Source organism: Mastomys coucha, unplaced genomic scaffold (assembly GCF_008632895.1).
Source record: "Mastomys coucha isolate ucsf_1 unplaced genomic scaffold, UCSF_Mcou_1 pScaffold12, whole genome shotgun sequence".
Taxonomy (NCBI): Eukaryota; Metazoa; Chordata; class Mammalia; order Rodentia; family Muridae; genus Mastomys; species Mastomys coucha.
The window spans coordinates 48173836-48198176 of NW_022196894.1; the positions used below are offsets into that span (position 1 = coordinate 48173836).

At 40.1% G+C, this 24341-nt stretch overlaps 2 long non-coding RNA genes across 5 annotated transcripts in view; one reads left to right on the forward strand and one right to left on the reverse strand.

Annotated features, from left to right (window-relative positions):
• The first annotated feature begins 1044 nt into the window (after nt 1-1044).
• The window catches only part of LOC116085976, an 80666-nt gene continuing 57369 nt past the window's right edge, over nt 1045-24341 (forward strand). Inside the window, exons 1-3 of one of the 4 annotated variants that reach the window (XR_004116769.1) lie at nt 1045-1124; nt 22082-22288; nt 22665-22782. This is a non-coding gene — a long non-coding RNA (uncharacterized LOC116085976). Of the gene's footprint in view, nt 1125-21634; nt 21789-22081; nt 22289-22664; nt 22783-24341 lie in introns of those variants that run through there. The other 3 variants (XR_004116767.1, XR_004116768.1, XR_004116770.1) reach the window with 3 other exon arrangements.
• Nucleotides 9926-16629, reverse strand: LOC116085978. The gene is made up of 3 exons (XR_004116772.1): nt 16538-16629; nt 10436-10528; nt 9926-10122 (listed from the first exon to the last, which is right to left on the reverse strand). It is a non-coding gene; the product is annotated as an uncharacterized LOC116085978 (long non-coding RNA).

The window sequence follows — 24341 nt, forward strand, 5'->3', positions numbered from 1 at the left end:
AGGAAATAACACTTGAGAAACGGGAGAAAAACAAGCACAATTTTGTCTTTTGGGTTGAAAATCAGATATTGGCATCATGTTGAAAATGTTTGCCTTTTTCTTCACTAGCTTCGTTATTTCTTTTTGATTCTTGGCGAAAGGTAATTGCACTTGCCTGTGAACTTTCGCACTTAGAGACATTAATCAGATTACAGAACATATGCAGTTCTGCTGACTCCCAGAAAGCTATACACTTACTGAAGTAAAAAGCTGTGTTTCTCTTCAACATTGGACAGACTGATCATTTCTTTGAGATAACACATATGCAAAACCAGTCATAAAATGAAGATCCACCCTCGTGGCTTAGTTTATGATATTCTGTGCACACAGTTTAGTTTTCATTTACCCTAGAGTGCTTACTAACCTAGACTAGCTGCATGCAACACAAAGTTGATGCCTGGCACAAGTCAGCTGTGGTGTGCTGCAGTGTCCAGGGCAGAACAGCCCTGCTGAATTCTCTCTTTTCTGGAACTCCTATTTTTCCACGCAACCGTTTCCCTGTAATTCTCATTAATAAGATGAAGAGGTGGCTCAGCAGGTAAAGGCGCTTGCTCTACAAGCCTAGCAACCTGAGCTTAATCTCTAGAACCCATGGAAAGAGAGAACTTCTCCATAAAGTTGTTCTTTGACCTCCACACATATGCTGCGATGCACACACACACACACACACACACACACACACACACAGCATGTATAGAAACACAATCGTAATAACTAAAAACTTGTGGTTAAAATGTATGTAATATAAAATTAATTTTATTAGCTATTTTCAAGTGTAGGTCACCATGTGGTACCAAGGAAGCCTTGAGTGAGTGTAAGGACTGATGAAGTCCTGAGAGAATGCGTGTTATTGACAGAGACCAATGCAGCAGACCCATGGGAACTGGCAACGCATAAGTGTTTATGACATTGCTGCTTCCTCCTTGCAGGGCACTGGAGACTGCTGCCCTGCCTAAAGCTGCTTCTGAGATAGCTACCCGCTCTCCCTTGCCCCGCCCCCTCCGTGCAAGTCCTAAGCTACTGGAGAGGTCCGGGTTGTGCAGTTCGTGTCACTGAGCACAGCCCTACCTGATCCCAGCATTTTTGTAAGTGTGTCTGTCTTTTCTTCATTGCTTATTCTCACCAGTGAGGTTTTCAGGACCACGCCAGATAAGACGTGGCTGCTCAGTAGTATTTACTCTATTTACATTTGAAAGACAAAAGCTTGTAAAACTGAAACCGTATCTCTAAATAACTCACTTCCCCCTTTTTCCTCTGCTCTCACCCCCAAGAAACTGCTGTTGGCTTTCTGTTTCTATGATTTTGACTGGTCAAGCTCACACAGGAATGGGAATATACAGTGCCTACTATTTTGTGATATCCTGGTGATTTGGGTGTACCTGATGTTTGTCCTGGAGTCACCTCACAGAGGGAAGAATGAGGGAACCAGAAAGTATTTATGTACTATGATGAATGTCGGTTAAGATGGCTTTTCTTAGTCTTTTAGATAAACACAAATTGTCACATTTTCTTTCTCTAGTCCAGTACCCGTTGTATAACTCATTGTCAATGCCTTCTGGCCTGAAATCCCAAGGGGCACTCATTTGAGGAGCATGCATGTGCTTGAACAGAGGTTTTCACTGGAGCAAGGGAAAACACCGACCACGGGCACTGGATTGTGCTTCAGTAATAAGATAGTTCAAAAGGCTTCTTGAATCACAGGGAAAGAAAGGAGGGAATTTGTCTCTGTGATTGTTGCCAGGTAGTGAGGCTCCTTTAAGACTGAGGTTTTGGGTCTTACTGGTGGGGAGCACTGTTGCATAAAACTGTTAGGGGAAAGGGCCAGGCAGAACACTCACCAGCCAAAGCCAGGGCGAGGCTGGTTTCTTGTGGAGTTTCTACAGAGTCCTTATTTGGGTCAGTGCTTGGAGAAAATAATGAAGCAGTCTTGTGTTTCACTGTACAATGCTCTCAGAATGTCCTTGTTTGATGTCCATGGTCTATGAGATTGTTTACGTACAATAGGTGAGCATGTTCCTTCCTTAGAGGAACATAGAAACCATTACATGAGAGAAGTGTCCTAAGTGCTGAGCAGATAATTCTGAAGTGAGAACTTAAGATGATAAAAATGGACTTTCATTATTTCCCTCCCTCTCATGGGAAACTAATGAATGTCATTTTTTTAAAAAAAGCTTTATTTATTATTATATCTAAGTGCACTGTAGCTGTCTTCAGATGCACCAGAAGAGGGCATCAGATCTTATTATGGATGGTTGTGAGCCACCATGTGGTTGCTGGGATTTGAACCCAGGACCTTTGGAAGAGCAGTGAGTGCTCTTAACCGCTGATCCATCTCTTCAATCCCATAAATGTCGTTTTTAGTCACTAAAGACATATGTATTGGGTAGCAAAGGTGTACTGTGATGCCATTGTGAACGAGCATACATAGCCTCTGATGGCATGGCCATAAGACTGCTCGATAGGAGAAGAGGGTGAAGAGTTACAGGAAAGTGCCCCTGCCACACCTTGGCCCTGTTGGGAACTGTTTCTATGATTAAGCAATGTTTATGGTGATTCTGCCAGATGGACGGGCAGTGTCTAAGGATTGCCTTAGATGGGAGGCAAAGCATCAACTCTGACAAAGAATGAGGGACTATGGCGCAGGGTGTCCAATGAAAAAGCATGCAAGCCAACTAAAGACAACAGGAAAGTCGCTCACTTTCTAAATACACTCTATAGGAAATGGTTTCTCTTCAATCTTGCACACAATTGTGTGTGTCCCTGCGGCCGTGATTACAGCTCATTTATTAATTGATGATGATACAATGCTGCGAGCATGCTAAGTGCAGTGCCTTTGCTCACAAAATGGTGATTAACGTGATTACTGTTTGGTGTAGCCTCTGTTTACTCGCTGCACTTAGAGTTCCAACTGTCTGCTCCATGCGGCAGACAGCTGCTTTGCAACACGGCTGATTTGGTGACTATATTTGGCCTGTCCTTCCTTGTCTTGGGACTGAACCCAGGAACGACTATTAACAGAAAGGGAAAAAAAATGGTCAGAACTAATTGCAGAGTCCTTTCCTAACATATCCGTTTGCAATGTCAACTGCTTTCTCAGTTTCCTAGACACTACCATATGGCTTTAAAAGCACCCGGATGGAGTCTGTTGTGGGAAGATGGAGTCTGTTGTGGGAACTTCTTGTCAAATACATATTCATGAGCTATTGTGAATTATCTTACTATATAAGCTTTTTGGGTAAGGCCTACTAAATACATAAACACAACCCTTTGAGCTTCCAGTATTACCTCGATTACTACACACAATTTCTAGAGAAATAACTGGACAAAGGAGATCATAACGGCTTGTATCTTTTCTACTGCTTTAAAACATTTCAATATTATCATTTGTCATTAATAAAACAAAACCCAGAAGGCAATGTTGCCATTTTAATTGTTGATGAGCATCTGAGAGTATTTAGCTTACAAATAAGATGTCTAAACTGTTTACTTAATTGAATTAATCAGTCAATCAATTTATGTATTTGTGCTGGGATTACAGGCGTGTCTTACTTTGTTCAGCTCAATTTTATTTTTTTAATTGTTGCTGTAGTGAATAAGCAGATGCGGTTGGAAGCCTAGTATTGATTAAAATCACCTTGGCTAATAGATGTAGCTCAACCAAAACATTGGCTCATACAGTTTGCCGGAATTCTCTGGTGAGTCTTTTCTTGGTGCGTAGAAACCTCTCACATGTTTGCTGTCCTTTGCTAGATGGCAAGATAAGTGGATTAGATGGATGGGAATTTGGCTTGGAGAAGTGGTACTAATAGACCCAGACCTGGATATGGTGAGGGAGCGTCTTCATTGACGCTGCTGTGTGTGGCTCCCATCCTCATAACTCATTTCAGGTATGAGAAAGACAAATGTACAAATGTATTTACATTACACTGAACAGGTGTTGGCTATTGCTATAGGAGAGAATGGAAATTCTTGCTGAAAACAAAGCAGGGACACGAGAGCTTGCATTGAGCTGGGTGGTTTTATGATAAATACGGCTCTTGAATGGGCTTTGAAGAGTAGGAAGTAGCTCAAACAGCAGAGGTGATTAAACATGGGAAGATGAAGACCATTCTAGGACTTAACGATGGTGTTGATCAAGAACACAAAGGTAGGAGGAAAGTGGGTGCTCCATCTACCCAGCCCACCTCTGACCTATTATTACATTTAAGTGATTATTCATAGGCACAGGCTTACTGCTGCCGTTTAGTTTTTAGTGTTTCTGGGTTCCCTGTTTCTTTTATCTTTTTCTGTGCTTCTTTGTGCTTTGATGACTTTTCTGTGGTTTGTCTTCTGTAGGTTTTTATTTGTGGTTAGTATGAGGCTTTCAAAAGACAGAGTGTAGTTCCCAGTCTATTTTAAGCTGACAACCTAACTTCAATCACATACAAAAGTTCTACACTTATTCCTCCTTCTCTATTTACACATACACACACCACATATATGCACACATACACACCATATACACACCACACATATACATACACACACAGACCATACACATACCACATACATACACACACATACCACATACATATACACATACAAATACATACACATAAACACACATACACACTACACACTATACAAATACACACACACACATAGATACACACACACACATGCACACATACATGCATATGCACATGCACAAGCATACGCTTGAGAAAGGCCTCACAGTATAGCCCTGGCTAGCCCAGAACCCACATTTTACATTTGGTGTCATAATTTACATAATTTCATACTGCATGTTTGTTAAGTCATTGTAACTGTAGTTTTATATTTTATTTCTATGACTGTTTCATCTGTTCATATATAAACAGCTCCTGTAACTATAGGTATCTTTAAATTTTGGTGTTGGATCATTATGTCAGAGTAATAAGTTATTTATATACCACCATTACAATATTAGTGTATTATGAATTTGGCTAGGCATTTGCTCTTTGATTCTATATTTTCTTTTGAATTTTATACTTTTGTATTTCCCCTGTGGGGGTAAAAATGGCATCTTCTTGCTTTGGCTTAAAGAATGACTTTTAGTATCTTCTGTGAGGCATATGTAACCAGGAACCTTTTTGGCTTTTTTTTTTTTTATCTGAGAAAGCATCTGAAGGCATTTTGTTGTTGTTTTTCTTGTTGTTGTTGTTTTCCACACTTCTCCTTCAGCCCACTCTGTAAGGTTTCTGCTGAGAAGTCTGTTGATGATAGAGGAGCATTCCCTTGTGTGCAGCCTTCTCTTGTCTTGCTACTTTCACAAATTTCTTTATTTATGGTTATTAACAATTTGAGTTTATTGTTTCAGTGAAGCATTTTGGGTTGAATCTATTTGAGCCCTTTTGACCTTCATATATCTGGGTTTCCATGTTGGAGTTTTAAAACCGTTTTTTCTTTAGACAAACCCTCCATTGTTTTTTGCTCATTTCTCATCTTATGTTAATTATCTTGGCAGCGTTATAGGAATCCATCCCACAAGCCTTTGCTCCTTTCCATCTTCATTATTTTTCTTCCTCTGATTGAATTCAAATGACTCATCTTTGAATTTGCTGATCCCTCTCCTTGATCAAGTGTGCAGTTAAAGCACTCTATTTCATTTGGTCATAATGTTTCTCAATTTCCAAATTTTTTTCTTACCTGCTGTCCAGCTCTTGGTTAAGCTTTTAATTTTGTTCTGGAATTGTCTTTCTAATATTGTTAGAAGTTCTAATATTATTATCTGTGTCCTCTTGTGGTACAACGCTCTTTTTGGAATAATTCTTTTGAATTCTTTGTCACGTGTTTATACACTTCCATTTCTTTCAGGTTATTGGAAGTATATTGTGGTGCTTTGTTGATATGAGTGTTTTGAATAGGAATGGCCCCCATCAGCTCATATATTTAAATGTGTGGTCATTAGGGAGCAATGTTATTTGAGAGGGATTAGGAGGTGTGGCCTTGTTGGAGCGGGTGTGGCCTTGTTGGAGGAACTATGTCCTTGGGGATGGGCTCTGTGATTTCAAAAGCTCAAGCCAGACTTAGTGTCTGTGATGGTTTGTATATGCTTAGCCCAGGGAATGGAATGGTATGGTTTGTATATGCTCGGCCCAGTAGGTGGCAGTATTATAAGTTGTGGCCCTGTTGGAGTAGGTGTGGCTTTGTTGAAGTAGGTGCCACTAAGGGTGTGGACTTAAGACCCTCATGCTAGCTGCCTGGAAGTCAGTCTTCCACTAGCAGGCTTCAGATGAAGATCTGAACTCTCAGCTCTACCTGCACCATGCCTGCCTTGATGCTGATGATAATGGACTGAACTTCTGAACCTGTAAGCCAGCCTCAATTATGTTATCCTTACAAGAGTTTTCTTTTTTTCTTTTCTTTTTTTTTTTTTTTTTTTTTTTTTTTTTTTTTTTTTTTTTTTTTTTTTTGGTTTTTCGAGACAGGGTTTCTGTGTAGCCCTGGCTGTCCTAGAACTCACTCTGTAGACCAGGCTGGCCTCGAACTCAGAAATCCACCTGCCTCTGCCTCCCAAGTGCTGGGATTAAAGGCGTGCACCACCACTGCCCGGCAAGAGTTTTCTTGGTCATGGTGTCTGTTCACACCAGTAAAACCCTAACTGAGACAGTGTCTGTTTCTTGATGCTGCCTATGGATTCAGATGTAGATGTCCTTTTCCTGCACCATGTCTGCCTGCAGGCTGCCATGCTTCCCTCCATGATGATGGATTAAACCTCTGAAACTGTAAACCAGCCCCAATCAAATGCTTTCTCATATAAGAGCTGCCATGCTCATGTGTTTCTTCATAGCAATAGATTGTTGACTAAGACGGGTGTGGTGTCTTGTTTTCCTGTTTATCCGTGATTCTTACAGTCTTTTCCAGTTATCTGTACATTTGAACAAGCAGTTGTTTCCTCCAGATTTTATCAATTATCTCTGACATAGTGATTAGCTTTACCTCTGAGCCAGGGTGCATTAAAGCATATTTTGACACTAAACCCAGTGAGCCAGTGCACACGTGGAAGCTTTCAGTTCAGAGGGTAAGGTGTCTACCAGGTCAGGCAGCTGGCATCCAAAGTGTTGACAACTAGGCAGTCCTATGCTGTGAGGACTGTTAGGGGTCCAGTGGCAAGGGTAGCAGTGGAGACTTGGGATACTCAGATGCATACACTTGGCCTCGAAGGCCAGCTGCAGGTATCTGCTAGGTGACAAGTTTGGTGGCAGTCAAGTGCACAGTGGAAAAGTTTAGAGCATGGGAGGCTCAGAAGCCACAGTTTGTAAAGGCGAATAAAGACTCTTGGCTACAGGTTAATGGAGTCCTCTCTGGAGCAATCTTTTTATTCTATCACAGTAAATATTGTGAGTCGTCAGTGTTGAAACTTTGAGGCATTTGCAGCAGTCCGTTAAGTTTCCAGCAAAGATGGCTCCAGGGTCCTCTGCTGAGGAGACTCTAAGGACAGCTAAGTCACCTACTGTATTGCTGCTCTCTTTTGCTCTAAGCTATTTCCAGATGCACGCTATGCCATTCTTCCTTAGTGGTCTGGGGAGAGTGGAACTAGGTGAGTCTTTCAAAAGGTGTCCTGAAAGTGTGTGGACTATGGTTGTTCGCCCAGCCTGTCTCTTCCTGGAGAGGGCAGTTCATGGGCTGGCTAGTTTCTTCTCAGCCAGGGTAGTGATGAGCTCGGGAGTGGACTATGATTCAGGCAAAATGAACCATTTGCCTTTTGTTTTGTGGCATTTTACTTGAGCATTTTCCCTCCACTGTCTGTATCTTTTACAATAACCCCCTGAGCACTTCTGGAGGTATTTACCTTCCTGGATAGTTCATTTAGTGGGGAGGGAGAATATTGTAAAATCTGATATCTTACTCCAACGTATTGCTGCCATCGATTGCTATTGCCTGATTAGAAAGCGTGACTCTAAATCCCAGCCCTGCCTATAACTCCAGTTGCAGTGAGTTTGATACCCTCTCTTGGCCTTTATAAGATCTTGCACATGCTCTCTTGTACATGTGCTCATAAACTCATGCAGGCTCACACAGGTTCACATAAGTGAAAAATGTAAATCTTTTAAAAATCTGTATCTTCATGCTTTGAATCTATAGCTTTGTTCTCCTACAGGGCAAACCTGCACACACATGATTGACTGAATTGAAGATGGTGAGGTAGGGTGATTCCCCGGGAGCTGAGTGGAGCCAATGTAAACTCAAGAATGTTTATGAAAGGAAGATAAGAGGATTAGCCAACGACAGACGTGATAACAAGGGCCTGAAATGGAAATCATAGGTGAGGAGGCCATAGCCAAGAAATACTTGTCTCCAGAAGATAAAAAGAGACAAGGAAGCAGAGGCTCTCCACTTGAGAGCCTCCAGACAACCTAACCTTAGCCCTGCAAGACTCATTTTGCATTTCAGTTCTACAGAACGGTAGGATAATAGTTTGTACTTTAAATCTCTTAAGGTTGTGCTGATACATTATAACATCAACAAATAACCAATCCAGATTCTATAATGAGCTCTTTTATATTTTATTCATTTATATTTGTTTTTTTTTCCAGACAGGTTTTTTTGTGTAGCCCTGGCTGTCCTGGAACTTGTTCTGTAGACCAGACTGGCCTCAAACTCAAACTCAGAGAGATCTATTGGTTCTGCCTCCCAAGTGCTGGGACCATACCCAGACAACACTGTGCTTTTTTACTCTGAAAAATAGCCTGGTCTGGTGATAAATTACGTCTTTATGGATAGTCCACAGCATCACACAAATCTATGTTTCTTTCTGTCAAGAATCATTTTAGAAAGCAACATTTAGGCCTATCTATTTACTGTGTCAGAATTAGCCCTAGGAGGTCTGAAACCAGATCATTTAGATATACTCGTGGGACATTATCAACCAACCAGATTAGTTGTTGAGGAGTAGTTTCAGGTCAGAGAGAGTGGACGGAGAGGTGGATGTTTATTACTTCTGTTTCCTCAGCAGCCTCCTATGTTGATCCTGAGATAGGATCTTAATCAAAGACTTAATTTGGCCTAGCATGTATCTTACTCTGTTTTCCAGATTCTGACTTAGACAACAATAGGAGTTATGGTGAAACATTTGTAGAAATATAGTTTTGGAAAATTGAGAGTATTTGCCTTTTAGTTGCATGTAAACTCTTAGGAAAGTCATTTTCCAGAAACAATTGAAAAAGGCCTTTCTTTTTAAATAATCTGAAGTCTACTATTTACTTTAAAAGTGAAGTTAGCAATTAGTTCTAGTACCATGATTTTTCAAAGCAGAAAATCTCTTGAAATATTATGCAGAAGGAAAAGACCCAGAATCAGTTTCTGAAACTTTTTTCTTTTTTTATAGCTTGAGGGTTTCTATTTCTACCCAATTGTTTTTTTGTTTTGTACATCTTTCAATTCTTCTAGGGTTCCTTTCAAACTTTATAGAGAGATGATCTTTGTAGGAGAAGTAATTAAAAAGGCAACTCATTCATATTTGGGCCATAATGGTATCTGGTCTCAGTTTATGATATAACAGAGAAATTCATCTCAGTGATGACTGAGTTAAACTGTAAAATGATTCTTCTAGAAAAGCTAGCTATTTCTATCTCATTATTTTTTGAGGATTCAGGCTTGTTCAAATGCCTATATAAAATGAATAATTAAATTATATACCTATTTTAGTTTTCAGAAAGATATTAAAAATTTGTTTTTATATTTTAAGTTCTTATAAGATAAGCTTTTAGAAAACTAACAGTTGAGTTTATTAATGGGATATTTTATCCCTTTTTACGTATCAACTTAGATAAACTGCCAGGCAAGAATTTTAATCCTTTGTCTTTATCAACTGGATAAACTTGTAGAGAAGTCAATAGAAGAAAAAACGAAAGTAAAGCAGAAGTGAAATAAAAGATGATGGAACATTTAATATAAATTACAGCAGTGATTCATGAGGAAAACTGAAGCAAGTCATGGGAAAACCCCGTCATTAATGAAAGAAATATAATCTGTCAAACTTTAAGGGTGGATTTATTATTTTTACTACAGATTTTCTTCATAGCTATCTAAAACTATAGAAGTAAAAAGTTGAATTCAAATCTGAAAATAAGAACATAAAATAGTGTTAGGGGATATTTGGAAAAGAAGAAAACTGATAAAAGCTGACGTGTGTGTATGAGGATAACAAGGAGTATGAAAACGAAATGCATGGTTGGGCAGTGATTAACACACACTGAGCATCATAAATGCAGGCAATGGCCTGATAGTCCCAGTTCCTGAAGGAGTAGGAACCACTGGGACAATTTCCTCTCACATTAAGCTTCAGCCTTCATTGTGTTGCTTTGTTGGAATGAATAAGTAGTCTTCTAAAGAAACAGCAACCATGGAACAGAAGCAACCCAGTTTCTCCTACCTTGTACGTTCAGAATTATCTTCTGAAGCTATGACTGTCAAGTGGGATGCTCCTTGGGTATGAAGAGTCCATCAGTAAGTCCCCTTGAATATCCTGTTTTGGATAAAGATAAATTGTCGAGTGTGCAAATGGAACCGAATGACTTTGGAATATGAAATACTTCACATCCCTGAAGATTGCTTATTCATCCGTGTATACTACGTATAACATCAATTTTGGGTTGTAGGCATATTCCTGTAATTTTTAAGCAGTACTTGTATCATAGTAGGTTAGGGTTACAATTGCCGTAATGAAAAAAATCACCCTCTGAACTGAAAAAATTATCCTCTGAGCTGAAAGCAGGAACTCAGGGCAGGAACTTGGAGCCAGCTGATGTAGACGCCATGGAGGAATGCTGCTTACTGACTTGCTCCTCATGGCTTGCTTGCTCAGTTTGCTTTCTTATAGCACCCAAGACCACTAGCCCAGTGTTAGCACCACACACAATGTGCTGGGCCCTCCCCCCATCAACTTCCCTATAGGCGTGCCTATAGCCTGATCTTATGAAGGCATTTTCTCAAATGAGGTTTCCTCTTCTCAAATGACTCTAGCTTGTGTCAAACTGACATAAACATGAACCAGTATACTGGGGGGTGGGGTGGGGTTATGAAAGTCAATAACCTAAGCAAAAAAAAAACAAAAAACAAAAAAACAAAACAAAACAAAAAACAAAATAGCCAACCATTGGACTGAGTGCACGGTCCCTAATAGAGGAGTTAGAGAAGGGACTTAAGGAGTTGAAGGGGTTTGCAACCCCATAGGAAGAACAACAATATCAACCAACCAGAGTCCCCTCAGAACTCCCAGGGACTAAGCCATGAACAAAGGAGTACACATGGCTCCAGCCGCATATGTAGCAGAGGATGACCTTGTCATGCACCAATGGAAGGAGAGGTCCTTGGTCTTGTGAAGGCTCAATAGATCCCCCAGTGTAGGGGAATTGAGGGCGAGAGGTTGGAGTTGGTGGGTGGATGGAGGAACACCATCATAGAAACAGGAGGAGGAAGGATATGGCAGGGTGTTTCTGGGAGGGAGGGAAACAGGGAAAGGGGATAACATTTGAAATGTAAATAAAGAAAATATCCAATAAGAAAAAGAAATAAGTGGGTAACCCAAAGGTCACATAAATTCTGGACAAAACGTTCTGTGGTTGTATCTGAAAGCTGGAACCTGTACAGCCATGTGGTCCAAGTGCTTTATTTATATTTAATGTGTATATATATATATATATATATATATTATTATATATATTATATATATATATATTTTAATTTTAACCAAGAGCAATTGTGACAGAAACTGTCCTGCCACAGGTAAGCCATGCTCATCAAAGGCTGTTCCTTTGATGAACATTATTGAATAGGACAGAATATTTGATTCTGTCTTGGTACCATAAATTCAAAGAGGCTCTATGGAATCATGCAAGGGAACTAATCTAGGGGTACAGAGGCTTCTGTTTTTGCTGTGGCTCTGAAGCCTTTTGGGAAGATGTCTACTTATCTATAGCACAGCTTCAATGTCCATGTCTACAAATAAGGACATTCTTCACTTAACATACAATTGAGTTATATAAGCTATTAAATGGATGTAAGATGCCTTCATCCTTGTCTAAGTCAATCTTTTTAGATATAACTAGGCCAAAGCAGATTGAGTTTGAAAGAATATTTTGGCTTTGTCAGAATGACAGGGGGTGAAAAACCCAATGAGTTTAACTCTCTTGAGGCTGGTGGATACCCTGAGAGAACATACTCTAAACATAGAGTGAAGCTTTTAGGTTTGTGTGTGATAGAATGTGCCTACACTCTGCGCTTGTGAGCAAAGATCTTTTTCACAAACAATAAGTGAGATGAGTGGATCCCTTCCTGTATGCAACTTGTCTATTTCCAGAAGAGTTCTTCTGGAAAGTTCTTCTGCAGAGGCGGCCTTGTTTCTTTTTTGAAATAACTACCAGATCCTTGACTTGGCCCATTTAGCTGCTCTAACAAAATGTTGTAGCTTGGGTAGTTATGAATAAAGACATTTATTTCTCATGCTTCTGGAGTCTGGGAAATTCAAAGCCAATGGGACTTATGTCCCATATGTGTATGTTGAGGGGCTACTCTGGCTCATAGACTAAATTATCTTATCCTTTCCTCAAATGATAGAAGGAGGGCAGGCAACTCACTGAATGTCATTCATGAGGGCACTAACCCATTTTGAATCGCATCCAAAGTCTCCATGTCCTAATGATGTCACATCAGTGATTAAGCTTCAATATAAAAATTTGGAGGGATGCAAATGTTCACTGGACAGCACATTTTTTAAGTTAAACATTATTATTTTTTATGTGTATGTTAGTTTGCCTACCTGTATGTCAATATATCATGGGAGTGACTGGTGCATTCAGAGGCCAGAAGAAATCAGTTTCCTTGGAACTGGAGTTGTAGACTGTTATGAGATACTATGTGGGTGTTGAGAACTTTGGTCATCTGGAAGATCAGCTGGCGCTCTTAACCACTGCCCAGCTCTGCAACCCCCACCCAGCAAATCTCAACACTTGACAGTTGCTCATTTTAACCTAGGACTTGTCCTGTATGGGCTGCCACTTTTCTAGGTTATTTCTCACATGCCTTCACTTCTTATAGGTGGGGTTTTCTGATCCCTGTTTCTGAATTTAACCCTACCTCAGTTAGACAATCAGTCAACTGATCAACCAGTCAATTGATCAGCTAACCAGTCAGTCAAATCCTGCCCTCAAAAAGAAGAAATTGATTAAACACATATTTGGTATTGTTATTTATAATCTGTTCATGAGTTTTGGCAACTGGCCCATGTCTTGCTGAAGACTAAACTGCCAGGTTGTGCTCAAGTTTTAGTCTCTGAGAAGTTGGATTAGCAGAAACAAGTTTATCATTAAAATATTCTCCTCACTTGCCGAGCCTTGCTGTCTCCTGTTTGTGTTGCAGTGGTGTGCATGGAGGACATGGAAAGCTCCCCCAACCCTCAAATCAGAATAGGCTTGCCATCCAGCATTGCAAGAGAATAGCATTGCAAATGATATCATTGAAACTGAACTCCTTCCTCTGTGGTTAATTTTAATCTTGTACAATCACACAAAAAAATTCTCCCCAAATTATCAGTTGTCAGCATTATTTTAAAGGGTGATTATTGTTATGATGAAGATACATTGAAGAAATACTGGAAAATCATATTGAGGAGCCAAAAGAGAGTTAAGTACTGAGAGTTAAGCACCGAGAGTTAAGTATCTACTTTTAGATACTTATTCCCCCCTCCAAGTTAATCTCATGCCCTTTTCATGGGCACCATGCTAGAGTTCAGCTCTGGACCTCAGTTCCATGGCTTTATTGCTTTTTGGGATCTTTGATGCCAACTTCCTATATACTTTGATCTCTAATTTATGGATGTGCTCAACTTAGTTTCAGTGATTGATGTGTTCTGATTATATCTTGCTGGATGTCTCTGCTATCTGCTGATGATCTAAAGTACCACATTCCGTCCATCACTGTGTTGGGAAGATCCTACTCTCTCACCTCATCTCTCCAGTCTTATGTCACTCTCTTCCTATTTTTAATCTGAACCTGTTCATTTTCCAGATGCCATTCAGTTCCCACACTGCTGCCTTCGACAGGCACTGGTGGGCTGGTGGAGATGGTTAGAGATATGATGGGCAAAACTGGATTGAGAGTCCTTTCTATAGTCTACATAATCCTCTGTGTATCTGTGCTAATAGTTGACACACAAAGTAGCAGGATAGTAAAGTAATAAAGTACCATTCTTTCTTCTAAATATTTTCTGATTCATTTGAAGGCGCTGTTTGACTAATTCAGGAGTCCTTCTGACTCCCATCTCCCTTCAACACTATAAATGTGTAAATTAACCTTTTCCTAGAAGTGATATTAAATCATGTGTGCTCAGTGTCTTAGTCTGAGTCCCTTGGGTAACAGACTCTGAGAATAGCTTGTAGGAAAGTTGATTGGGGGCATACTGTCCAGAGCAACGTGAGGGAGGAAGGAGCGAAGCATAGATGTGGGAGAGGCCTCAGCTTCCATCACGGACAGCTGAGATAATCCTTCATATCTCTGAACAGAGGCAAAGGGGATGACCCTTTCTCCATATACCTTGCGTAGGCACTGGGTGTACTGGGCCAGCGATGCATGCAATTTTACTGAGTCACCTTCCTCTCTATGAGAGCTACCATTATAGAGAACTGAGGTGTGAGATGTATGTGAGACATGAAGGGTGCATCTAGATGGCTCCTCACAGCATGCACATCTTGCCAAAATACAAACATACACTGTGTAAACATATATCCATGGACATTTGCATATATATACATACAGCATACACGCATATGTAATATGAAGATCTTTTCATTCATCTATGCAATTCCTCAAGAGAAGAGTTCATTCCATTTCAAGAAGAAATCCTTCTGGAATTTTCAAGTTCAAATCAGGCTATTTTATACTCAGCATTAAAAAGTCATTTTAGAATCTTAAAAATAGCATTCTCCCTACCTCCACACCATCACCACTACCCTACAGCTACACCAAGAAGCTTTACAATAAATTATCTGAAATGTTTCTAACGGCACTTCTTTCATAGGGAGAACAATACCCTGATGTACAAAAATCTATATCTCAGCTAATGGCTAAGGATTACACTGACTACAGGCATAATGAGGCCACTGTGTTTGCTTGATATAAGGATAGTTCTCTTTAGCCTTTTGGGTCTAAGTGTCAGAGTGGTTATTTTTCTGTGTTAAAAATTCTATATTCTTCTTTCCTACTAATAAAAAATTCCATTAAAATAGGACTCTGGCTATAATCTCTAACCCTGGAATCAGTTGTCTAGTTAATTTCTACTCCTGGTTGACATTTTACACACACACACACACACACACACACACACATATATATATTTAAAAAGGTTTTGGGTAATGTCTGATGCATACTAATTCCTATTTTTATTATAATAAATTTGTTGCTAAATTAGTTGGGTTAATTGGCTTCCTATCTTGTTATGAAGTAAGCTAAAGTGTCTTATGCTGTGATAAATTATATCTTGCAGTAGCCTTTGAAATGAACAATCGGAGGAAACTGTACTACAAGTAAAGTTGTTCAAAGTAATAAAATATGAGGCAAATTAGTTATTGAAAATCAGTTTTTTGTTTGTTTTTACACAAGCATTGGATTCTTTTTCTCTGCTCCTTGGCCAGGAGAGGGATGAGACTCTCCACTAATAATAGGCTCTAAGCCACTCAGAACGGGAACTCTAAGTCCTCCCGTTAGAACTATTATGAGTTGATTTTTATTGTTTGCATTACAACCATCATCAGTGACTAATTATTATCCTTGGCACTCATGATGAGTGTTAGAGAAAATAATATGGTAAAAAGCAAAGGTAGAAGGATGAAAGCTTTAGAAAAGCCGTAAGAGATGTTAGCAGGTCGTATTTCCTGGGCGCTTAATATGCGGCAGGCAGTGCCCTAATAGCTTTAGTGTTGTAATAATATATAAAGCAGATATTAATTTTGAAATTTCTAATAAGAAACCAAGGCACGGAGAGAATAAGAAACAGCCTAATGTCACAGTGGGCCAGTGTGACTTTAGAACAGGCAGTCTTGCTCCTTGATTAACGTTTGCAGCTGTTAGGCCACAGTTTCTTCTAATTAAAAAGGCTGCTAGAGCCGGGTAGTGGTGGCGCATGCCTTTAATCCCAGCACGTGGGAGGCAGAGGCAGGAGGATTTCTGAGTTCGAGACCAGCCTGGTCTACAGAGTGAGTTCCAGGACAGCCAGGGCTACACAGAGAAACCCTGTCTCGAAAAAAAAAAAAAGGCTGCTAGAAAGTTATATTTGCTCTACCACTCCTGTATTTTAGGATTTTTTTTTTTGTGTGTGTGTGATACAAGTGACTATGATTTTTGAAATACAAAGGGATATTATAGAGAAATTAACACTGGGCCAAAACCTATCATAAAAATAAGAAGGTAAAGTTTGAAAGACATAGAGCGAGTGGTATATATGGAGCACTTGGATCAGGACTCCTCCCACCCCATCTTTTACCTCTTTGGGGTGAGGTCCAAGCTGGAGAGATTGGTGGTGGATACCACTTCCAAGCGGCTTGTCTGTGGTTTGTTTTATTGCTTTGCTCAAACCTAGGGATGGAGAATTTTTACAATGATGTGATCAGGAGCCACATTTTTTTTTTGAACTAGTGATTTGTAACTGGTCAATACTGACTGCTAAAACATGTTCGTCTGTGACCTGAAACTTACATGCTAAATGATGCCGTGAAACTCACAAATCATTGATGCTTCAATCCAAAGGAGTGACTGTATTCTTTTGGGAGGTAGAAGATGTAGGAAAATATTCTCTACGGGGTGTGCAGGCACAGTTCTCTACTCTCACCTGAGATGGGAGGAACACGAGTTTAAGGCCAATTTGGCCACAGAACAAAATTGTCAGAATAAAAAAGAAAGAAAAATAATTCACTCATTATTATTCCTATTTATTTCTTTCAGTGGGGAAGGAAAAAAATTATCTGCTTTCCACTCATATCTACTGCTCTCTGCTGTTTTGTGTGGGGGCTGGGCTGGTGCTGCTATATACTCAAATGCTAAATTCTGTACCCCGATATCTGGTTGCCCATATCCAGTTGAACTGCTAATGTATATATCAATAGAAGTTTCTTGAAGGAGTCATCACTGTAAATACTGTTCTGGAATTTCTATTTCCACTGTCCAAAGTTCTCAGAAGGGTAAACATATAATGTTTATGTAGACTGGGAAATAAAAATATTAAATCTTAAGAAGATTCTACATGGACCACTCTGAGTTCAGAAGTTAGGATGGTCTGGTAGCAAGGAGAATAGATTTTACGGATTAGGAATAAATTGCCCATAGAGCAAATACTTTCTGTCTCCGTTTAAATCCAAACTTACTATGTAGAGTATAAGAACAGGTTGTGACCTCCTTCAGGCTCAATGCCACCCCTCCTTGGGCATATCTGGAAGTCTTATAAGGAAGTTTCAGTGCTACAGTGATTTTAAATAAGGGAGGAAATTTGAAATTATCAATAGGCTTTAATTTTTGCAATTTAGAGTACTTAGAAATATCCATTTGCTTCAAGGGGAGCTTATGTTATGGGATTACATAAATTATATCAGAAGTGTATAGAAAAAGAGCCACTTCTGGCTCTAATATCAAAAGAGGATTTTACATAAAACAATAGTTTCAAAGATAATAGCTCATAGAAAAAGATTATAAAAATTCCTTGAGGGTGTTAGAAAGAATGGAGCTTAGAGAACTCAGAATTCAATATTTCTTCTCTAGTGTAAAATGATTCCTCCTTCTGACTCACATTACGATGCTTTCTTCACAAAGCTGCTCTCCTCTGAGACATACAGCTAGAGACCAGTCCTCAGCTTTCCTGACAGGTACAGTCATATCAATGAGTCCTACTCAATAGAACAGAAGAGGAAATGGTTTGTGTGACAGTGCCTAGCCTAGTTCATAGCAGCCTTATATGTCGGGTTCTGCAAGGGTAAAGAGAAATCCAGAATGACATCATGGAAGAAGCCTTGTCTCTGTATGACAAAACAGTAAGACGTCTGGCCAGGAGTGTCCGTACTGACCCATGACAATGTGAACTAACCCAAAGTGTTTTGTTCTATAAAGCCATATACAGGCTGTAACAGGCATATTTGTTTCATCATGAATATCCTCTTAACTAATATAAAGATATGATTCAAAGCATATTGATCCCTATTGGCTCCAAAGGATTGTGAAAGGGCATGCTGGGGAGAGAGGAGGGAAAGACAGAGGAGTAGTATCGGGGAAAAGTTCTGATTATCCTTCTGCAGGCCTTGGCTTGGACAGTGGCTGTATCCCAATAACATGGCTCAGCCAGTTACGAAGGGCTGGAGGACAGATTTCATATTTTCTATTCCTCTCTTAAATTTAGCATCTGGATATTTTCTCATATCCTTAAAGTGAAATGCAGTGCTCTTAAAATGCAGGCTGGGGACCTCCCCAGTGTCTAGAGGAAGAATGAATGGAGATAAGGGTTAGTAGCCTGAGGGGTGTGTGTGTGTGTATGTGTGTGTGTGTGTGTAACTTTGTATTACTTGGGGTTTTTATTGCTGTATTAGAACACCATGACCCAAAGCAACTTGAGGAGGAAAAAGTTTATTTGACTTACACATCTCAGGCCACACTCCACTGAGAGAAACCATAACAGAAACTGAAGGCAGAATCTGAAGCAGAATTCATGAGAATTGCAGCATATTGAGTCTTCATGGCTTGGCAGCTGCCTGTACAACTCAGCACCACTTGCCTATGTTGGATATCACCCATAGTGATCTGGGCCTTCCTATATCAATTATTGATGAAGACAATGTTTAACAGGATTGCTCAGAGTCCAGTCTAGTGGGGGCATTTTCTTCATTGAGGTTTCTGCTTTCCCAGTGGTTCTAGTTTGTGTCAAGTTGACAAAACAAACCAAAAACCAAAAACCAAACCAAACCAACCAACCAACCAACCAACAACGACAACAACAACAACAACAAACTAACTGGGATGATATGTGTTGTGTGCAAATATGTATTGTATGTGTATGTATGAAGACAGAGTGAGTTCTAGGACAGCCAGGTCTATACAGAGAAACCCTGTCTCAAACAACTTAAAAAAAACAAAAAGCAAAAAACCTTTAACTAGAGACGTGAGAAATATTCAGGGAAGGGCTCTGAGTGTCATTGCTGCCCCCAACAAACAGACCAACTCTCAAGTCTTAAGAATGTCCTAGGGGCTGGAGAGATGGCTCAGTAGTTAAGAGCACTGACTGCTCTTCTGAAGGTCCTGAGTTCAAATCCCAGCAACCACATGGTGGTTTACAACCATCTGTAATGAGATCTGATGCCCTCTTCTGGTGCATCTGAAGACAGCTTCAGTGTACTCAGATATAATAATAAATAAATCTTATATATATATAAAAAGAATGTCCTAACATCAGGTTCAAACTTCAGGATGCTAAGCAGTCAAGCGGTGAATGAAAAACTTGGTGTAGAGACAGAGGCAGCAGACTGCTGTCTGGAGGGCACATGAGCCATGGGCCTCCCTGTGTTTGAATTGGGAGGGGCAGAAATAGAAAGGAAAACAGTCAGCTGTGGTGGCTCATGCCTGGCTGAAGTAGAAAGATTACCTTAAATTCTAGGCTGGTCTGACCCACATAGTGGGCTCTACGTTAGCTTCAGCTAGGGAGGGAGGGAGGGAGGGAGAGACAGACAGATAGACAGACAGACAGAGAGACAGAGACAGAGAGAGACAGAGAGACAGATCTGAAAGATGCCAAACCCAGTCAGTGAAAGGAGATTTTAATAAGGAATTACATTCTGACAGACTAAGCATTCAAATTGAATGGAGGTTTAAATTGCTGCATCAGCATTAGGGTCATGGTTCATAGAAACTGAAGGAACCACATTCTGCTTAGTCTTAGTGTCTCTTGTTGAGTCATCTGCTTTCTGCTTTCACTTATGCTTTCTATTACCAATACATGTGACTCAGCGTCATGCTTTCCTACACAAATGCCTCATGTATTGATCAGTGCACATTGTCTATACAGGTTAATGGGATTCAGCATCATGCTTGCTTACATAAATACCTCATGTATTGATCACGTCACTCTTTCTTCGTCTAGCCTCCTCTTGAGTCCCTCTTTCTGTCTCATCTTGCCCACTCCCCTCTCTAACTCTTTTAAACAAGATCAACCCTTCTATGGAGGCTAAAGACAGCCTTCCTTTCGTCAATCCTTTCCCTTCTTCCCTCCTACCCTTTCTTCCTTCTTTGCTGCTACCCTGGGGATTGAACCCAGGATCTCATACATGTTATAGAAGGACTCTGCCATAGAGCTGTCTCTGGCTTTTCAGGATGAGTAGGAGTTATTATGGTTACTTTGTATTCACACAGAACTTTTGTTCAGTTGGGGAATATCAGTCTGTCAAAAGACACTAACTGCTAAGAGAGGCTATTTGATTCATGACAATATAAACTAAATTAGAGAAAAAAGAGGCAAACAAAGAAACAAAATCCTCTTAGTTAAGCCAGGCTACACTTTAACCCTAGCTTTGGAAGCAGAGGCAGATGGATCTCTGTAAGTTCAAGGGCAGCCTGGGCTACATAGAGAAACCTTGTCTCAAAGGACAACAGCAGCAACAGCAGTCCTTCTGAGTTTAACCAAACAGGAAACAGAAAATATAGAAGAATAAATCCTAATATAATTAGATTTAGCTTGAAATGACTGTCAATCTTAAAACAGTTAAGACTACAGGTACTAGTGAAAAGCTAAATAAATCTGCCCAGGGACCACCAGAGATTTAAAAGTGTCTCTCGTATCCTGATTTGTCAAGAAGGTTTAGATGCAAATTCCGATTTAAGTATTAAAACAACATGAGTAAGTGATGTCTCAGTTAATTTTTAATAAACTGTGTGTATTTAGATTAGTGCTTCTAAATTCTCTTGAGAGCTCTTATAAATATGAATGGTGTGTCTTAAAATCAAGGACCTCCTAGACAACAGAACATGAGCCTATCACCCAGCTCCCTCCTAGACAACAGAACATGAGCCTATCACCCAGCTCCCCCTCCTTCAGGATCTTGTCTCTGCTCTGCAAATGATCCCATCATCCTTCCCAAAGTCTCAGTGGATAATCCAGCTCTGCTGAGCAGCCCCTACCTGTAGAACGATGCTGTGCTTCTTCAAATTCTGCACCCAGCTTGCATTTCTGCTTAGCCTGCTCTTTCTCCTACCCTCGAGTGCGGTTTTCATGGCTTGCTCCTCGTAACTTCAAGACAGAACTCAGACATTCAACGTTGCAATGAAGTCTTCCTGACTCTGTACCAACTCTCCAGGGTACCCTGTGCTTGTCTCTGGCACTCTGCTTTCAATGCAGTCTTATATTTTTACTTGCATAGATTCAACAACACACAAACAAAAGCAAACATATTTCTCATGCAACATGGCCCCTCCACGGGAGCCAAGTTCTTCATCTGGTGCTTAGCTGAGGAAATTACGATCTGTTTCCATGCTGCGGGTGTGTGATCACACCGCCTGTGAGAACTATACTGACTCATTACAGTTTGCTTTAGAGAGTTTCAGGACTCTGTCTGAAAAAAAAGGGGGGGGGATTCATTCTGTTTTAAGCAGGATGAAATATGATACAGAAAAGCAAGCTCTACGCACTTGTGAGGATTGGAAACATTTACAACTGACTCTTCCTGAAGCTCCAGAGGCCAGGCTGTTCTTTCTCGAAGGAGGAGGAGGTAGGATTAAGAGTCCACTTCTGAAATGATTGCGTTTAACACTGCCTATACGAAGCAGAGGAAACCCCGAGTGACTCCCGAGGGTATAGATATTGTAGACATGGGCACACACATAACAAAGACGAAGGCCTTGGGTCCGTGGCAAATTGGCAAAGCTCTCCCCATATGGACCAGGTTCAAGAGGGATGGCCATGGTTTCCTTATGATCCAAGTGTAAGTGACCAGTGTACACAAAAAGTAGCAACAAGAGCTTCTTCCTCCCAGATGTTTACAGTCTGAGACTACTCCTACAGGGAGCTTCAGGAGACGGGCCCACATCTGTACCCGTACTGTACCAAACGGACACACCAAGGTTCTTGGTTGCATGGATTGTAGGCGCCACTTCATCGGAGCATGCGCACGCCACTTGACTCTAGTTCACTGCTACTCGTCAGGGTTCCAGGATTCCAAACAGTTCATATTGAGAAACCATTGAGTGGTTCAAGTGGAGGAATCATTTGGTGAGTTTTACATGTTAAACTGATTATTTTCTTCATCATGTGAAATATGGGTTTGAGGCAAGGAAAGGTAAGTTAGAGAGAAACCCTGCTAGAAAATAAATTAGGTGGGCTCAGGCAAGAGACGAGAGTGACTTAAATTGGAAAAGGTTAGAGAAGGCAGGGCCAAGTAGATTTGGTGATTGATTATTTTGGCAGGGCTGGGAGGTAAGGGAGACACTTTAGGAGCAAGAAATGCTTAGGATGGCTCTAGCAGGAACGTGGGGAAAGATGCTGGTACCATTGACTGTGGGAGGAAACTCTAGGGGACAAGCAGTTTTTGAATAAAGCTGATGATGACAGAAAACCTGTGTCTTCTGTGCTTTTCTTGAATCTACAGATTACGTTGACTTTCTTCTATTCAGTGATTGTTAACTGTGAACAGTCTCTCATACTTCCCGTAGGGGACCTTTGGCAATGTTTGAACCCATTTTTGATCGTCACTACTTCAAAAGCGGGTGAGTGGCTTTGCCCTTGGCGTCTAATAGGAAAGACCTGGGATGTTCTTGAGTCTATTACAATACACAGGAAAGTCACCTGAAACAAAGAATTACATGGTGCAGAATGTCAAAAGGACTGATGTTGAAAAATGTGCTCTAATTATTTCCTGCTCTCACTTCTGTCTGCCATAATATTCTTCTGTCAATAAATCAGAGCCCTTGAGAATGTGAACATGTCCAGAATTTAAGCCCTCATCAGTCTTCTTCCTCTTTGGTAGGGCTCCCCCCTGTAGTCTCTCATTACATGCTAATCATCTTCTTCCCACATGCATTAGTAATGGACCTCCGAGACTCAGGCTGGCCTTTAAGTCTTCCTTGGAGAACATAGTGGAAGAAAATTTTACATGTCACATTTTCACTTTTTTTTCATACTTAATTTCACAGTTCTAGATTTGAAATTAAAATTTCATCCCATTTAGATAATGCTTCAAAAGAATGATAAATGTTATTCTAATATATTTTGAATGTTGGTGGGAAAAATGCTCATTTTACTGAAGTTGAATTGAATTTTGACTTATTTTTCTTCTTAAAAAAATACACGACAACTGAGTAGCTGGTGGTTTTTCAAGAAAGATTAAGTTATCTCAGTTACCAGTAATCTCAGCCTGGGAGAGGTAATTCTTGGCAATTCTTAGCTGGGAAGAGTCTCTCAACTCTCCCATAGGGGAGCTTTGGTAATGTCTAAATACAATTTTGACTGTTCCTATTTCAAAAGTGGGTGGGTGGCTTTTCCCTTGGCATTTATTAGGCAAAGATCTGGGAGACGCAGGAGTTCAAAATCATCATTAATGGCACAGTAAGTTCCAGTCCAACCTGAACTATATTAATAAACAATGCAACAACCCCCCAAACCCAACCCAAACAATGACATAAACAAACAAATGAAAATCTGTCCTTAAAATGAACTTTCTAGAAAAATCCAGAACTTCTTTTATTTTTGAGAAATTTATTGAATCTTAAAATTAAAATTTTGTGAAAGTGTAGATATAATTTAATAATTATCATAATTATTTATCATATGTAGGTAAGGCCTGTATTTAGTATCCGGCCAAATACATTGCTGAACATAACAGGGTAACTGAATTTGCAACCCAAATTGTACTCCGTTTATTTTTCCAGCAAGACTTACTGAATACATATTATTCCTGGCTGCTGTTCTCTGAGAATCTACTAGTAGATAAGTTATACCTAGTCACTCTTCTCGTGTAGCTTGCCCAATAAAGTCAGATCTCCCTCACAGATATCAATGCAATTTCATTACTAACTCACAGGGTGGTGTAAGAGTTAATATAAAACCCCATACTATTTATAATCTAATCAAGGAGATTTCCATAAGAAAGTAGTAATTAAACTCATACCTGAAAGCTGTGCATGGTGTAGAAGGAACAGCATGCCTGGTGGAGCATAAGTAACACCCTCAGGCAGAAGTCGCTTGATTGTACTCAGGAAACACACAGAAGGATTTGAGAGGTAACACTTCATGTTGAGAAGCCATTGAATAGTTTGAGTGGAAAAAT